Source organism: Triticum dicoccoides, chromosome 7A (genome assembly GCF_002162155.2).
Source record: "Triticum dicoccoides isolate Atlit2015 ecotype Zavitan chromosome 7A, WEW_v2.0, whole genome shotgun sequence".
Lineage (NCBI taxonomy): Eukaryota > Viridiplantae > Streptophyta > Magnoliopsida > Poales > Poaceae > Triticum > Triticum dicoccoides.
The window spans coordinates 664000438-664005155 of NC_041392.1; positions in this window are offsets into that span (position 1 = coordinate 664000438).

Genomic DNA, 4718 nt, shown 5'->3' on the forward strand with positions numbered 1-4718 from the left:
AAGTATCCGAACAACGCGGCACACCCAGCTACAGGGGTGCCGCACACCCCCTGTGTTTCACCGATGAGGTGCTGGACCATGAATTTCCAGAGGGATTCAAACCCGTAAACATAGAGGCATACGACGGAACTACAGACCCTGGGGTTTGGATTGAGGACTATATCCTTCATATCCATATGGCTCGAGGAGATGATCTCCATGCAATCAAATACTTACCCCTCAAGCTCAAAGGGCCAGCTCGTCACTGGCTCAAAGGCCTCCCAGAAAGCTCCATTGGAAGTTGGGAAGAGCTCGAAGACGCCTTTTGGGCAAATTTTCAAGGGACTTATGTCCGACCTCCGGATGCGGATGATCTGAGCCATATAACTCAGCAGCCCGGAGAGTTAGCCCGAAAGCTTTGGAATAGGTTTCTTACTAAAAAGAACCAGATTGTCGACTATCCGGACGCCGAAGCCTTAGCGGCTTTCAAGCATAGTGTCCATGATGAATGGCTCACCAGACACCTTGGCCAAAATAAGCCGCGAACGATGGCCGCATTAACAAACCTCATGACCCGCTTTTGCGCGGGTGAGGACAGCTGGCTAGCCAGATGCAGCACCAGCGACCCCAGTACATCGGAAGTTAGAGATGGAAATGGGAAATCATGGCGCAACAGCAATAATAAACGCCGGAATAAAGAAGACAACACGAAGGGCACGACAGTAAATGCCGGATTCAAAAGCTCTCGGCCAGGTCAAAAGTCGCCCATTAAAGGCACCAGGGATGAACTGTCCAGCCTCAACAAAATTCTGGACCAAGTATGTCAGATCCACAGTACCCCGGGTAAACCTGCTAATCATACCCACAGAGAATGTTGGGTCTTCAAGTAGTCCGGCAAGCTCAATGCCGTACACAAAGGGGAGGACACACCAAGTGAAGAGGAGGACGAGCCCCCCAAGCAAGACACGGGGGAATAAATGAAATTCCCACCAGAAGTCAAAACAGTAAACGTACTACACATGATCAAGGGAAAAAACAATGCGGCACCCCCAGGAAAATATACCCAAGTGCCTGTCACCTCGAAGTCCTGCCAATGGTCGTCTCAACCGATCACTTTCGACCATCGTGATTACTCAGCAAGTATCCGACACGCAGGATGGGCTGCCTTGGTATTAGACCCAGTAATTGGCGGATATCACTTCACACGAGTCTTGATGGACAGCGGCAGCAGCCTAAACCTAATATACCAGGATACAATCCGCAGGATGGGGTTAGACCCAACACAAATTCGCCATAGCAATACTACCTTTAAAGGAGTAACTCCAGGCCCAGGGGCTTGTTGTACGGGCTCCCTCCTACTACAAGTTATATTCGGCTCCCCCAATAACTTCCGTCGCGAGCATTTAACTTTCCACATCGCTCCGTTTCAAAGTGGCTATCAAGCACTGCTAGGACACGAAGCTTTCGCTCGCTTTAATGCAATACCACACTACGCCTCCCTCACACTCAAGATGCCCGGTCCACGTGGCATCATTACAGTGCACGGAGATATCAAGTGCTCTCTGCACGCCGAAGAGAGTGAGGCTGCCTTGGTAGCCGAACATTAAAGACGTCCGGACCAGCGATCGAGTCCGACGCCGCTATTTACACCGAATAAGTGATCACACCCCTATTCGTCAATACAAGGGGCTCAACGCGCGCAGACAAGTGGCAATTTCTTATCATCTTCAATTATACATGGTTTCTTTAAAAACTATCTTTTTGCACGACAACTCTTTCACTTAACTTCCTCTCTTTTACAGACGATCATCGTGCTACACCCATCCAGGACACAGCACAACGGAGACACAGGCGTAGACATGCAGCAGGGACCCGCTCAAAGGATTCTTTTTAGATTAAGACCCTGTGTAAACCTTTTTTACTGTCTCTTGTTGATACATATCCACCATTGTGAAGGATGCTGACGTCTTGGCATGTGGCCACGCCAGAACAATGCACGTACCTGGACATAAGGGGCTTCTTACAAAGGCCATTATTTAGGCCCGGTTTATACCACAAAGACCGAATACCTTAGGGAGTGTTCGGCATCATGAGTTTGGCCCTATATGCATCATCTCCGAATAATTGTATTTGGTCAAATGTTGGGTTTGCCCGGCTCCTGTGTTTTGGTGCCTTACGTTCCGCTTTGCCGGCTAAGGTAGCACCAGGAGAACTACTGCGATTGTGCCCTGGTTCATCCGGATGAGCACCTCAGTAGAGAAAGCCGAAAACTGACTGTCATGATATAGCGTGAGACTGGTCAACCACTCGATGACCTGTGGGAATGTTAGAATTCCTCCGCCTTAACGAAGGGCCATTTTCCGGCCAGGCATATACGCACCCCGAGATCGGGAGAGTGCGGAGCCACCAGGGGCTATCTAGTAGCCCCACTATCAAACTCCTATGGCTAAGTGAAAGTGTTAAAGCATTATAGTCCGGTTGCCTCGCTCACTCTGCTATCACCTCCTTAATAGGACCAAGATGTTGGGTTAAGTGTGAACGCGTGTTTTTGCTAGCACCTCCGCATTATATGCGTGGGGGTTGAAGCCGACGACTACAATCTTTCAGGTTATACACACGTGTACAAAAACGGCCGCCCAGGAGGCATCATATTACTTTCAGGCAAAAGTATAAAAATAGCCTTATAAAACTCTATAAAAGCATTTCGCTTACAATGAGATTACATATCACTCAAACATAATATTTTTTGAGCACTGGGTCTCTATCAAACGGGCACCCTCAAGAACTTCTTTAAAGTAGTGCTCAGCAGCCTTTCGACCTATGGCCGAATCCCGCGCTGCAACATTGGTAGCATCCATCTCCGCCCAGTATGCCTTGACACAGGCAAAGGCCATCCATGCGCCCTCTATGCACGCTGACCACTTCATCGCATCAATGCGCGGCATCACATCGAGTAACTACTGCACCAAGCTAAAATAGCTGTTCGATTTTGACCCTTCCGGCCATAACTGATCCACAATAGACCTCATGGAGAGTCCAGACAACCTATTTAGTTCGGCCCATTCGGCTAATTGGTCAGTCAATGAAAGTGGATGCTCGGGAGTATGGAATTGTCTCCAAAACAGATGGTCTACTCCACGGTCCGTCTGACCCTGGAAGTACTTGGCCGCATCGGCAGCACTCGCCGCCAAATCCATATACACATCCTTCGAGCTCCACAGCCGATCCAGGGGGGCATACCGTGGATCTCTGAACTTCCTCCGCAACATAAAGGATTTCCCAGCTACAATATCCTCGGCTTCCCGCAGCTCCTCCTTCTTTGCCCTCATAGCAGAGCGGAGGTCCTTCTTCGTCGCAGCAGCCTTCTCAAGGTCCGATGCTTCGCCTGGTTTTCCTTTTCAAGAACCCGGCAACGGTCGGCGGCGGCATTTAATTCTATAGCCATCTTGGCCATCTTAACTCGGCTCTCGCCATGTGCGGCCTTCTCGGCTTGCAACTCTTCGGCCGCCTTTAAAGCAGTCGCATTACCCAACCTTGCTTGTTCCTTGGCTCGGGCAAGTTCTGCCCGCAAGGCTTCAACATTGGCAGCCCCATCTGCAGTCACAACATATTAAAGATACTGGCATCATGCTACTCTTCCTATGTGACGTTCACCATATAATGACACTTACCCTATGCCTCGTCAAGCCTTTTGTTAACAAGCTTGATGTCGGCGTCTGCCGCATCCAACTGCCGTTCTAAATGGGTAAAGTCGCTAGTCCGGCTCGCCACCGGAGCTTCCATCACCGGCACATCGAGGAAGTATGGTTATTACCTGGGAATATGATCCTCTGTTCATCGTCGTTTCCGACGACAACCAGAGTCTCAGGGGCTACTATCTTCACATGGCACACCTAGTATGTGCAGGACTATCATACATTATTTTACGTACCTCAAACCCTGTCAGTAGACTCATAAAAGCTTTATGCAATCCGCTTTCGTCGGACGAGATTCTCTCCATCACCGTATTCATCAGCACACGGTGTTCATCTGAGATGGCCGCTCGCCCCACCAACTCCCTCAGAACATCCGACCGCACACTAGACGGTGCTGGACTCGTTTGTCTCCTCTCTTCGGGAGCCGGACACTAGGAACTTCGGGGGTCGACAGGATTATCTTCTGGCCTCGCCGGACTTGGAGAGGCCCTCCGCGACGACACTTCAGGGTCTCCCGCTTCCGGAGCGGAGGAGTCCGGAGGGGGCATTTCGCTCTCCATCATCTCTCGAAGAAGATCCCCCGAAGACGAGCTCATTTGAGAGGGGCTAAGGCCCGAACTGCAAAGATACATGCAGTGGTTATATTCTCAGAAGAAAAGATGACATATCCGTACTATTAAGGTATTTTGGGTCACTTACGACTCATGGGAGAATTGATCCCCTCGCGGACTTTGTGCGGTAACAGCGCCCCCCGAGGTAGGACCCTCTGTGGGAGACTTCTTCCCTCGTTTGGAAGTTTCGGCTTCCGAATCCCCGGGCGCAGTTCTTTTCCTCTTCTGGTCATCTTCCTTCATGGAGACGCTCGCTCCCTCGGCTAGAATGGGCAGCGTTGAGGGCCCGCGTCCGCCCGCATTACCATCCATAGTATTTTCCTTTAAAGGCTCCGGGCAGGGTGCGGTCTGGAGCATCTTCTCCAATACCGGATTTTCCAAACCCTCAGGGAGGGGGGCCGAACACCGAATCAACTTCGCCTTTGTTAGCCAG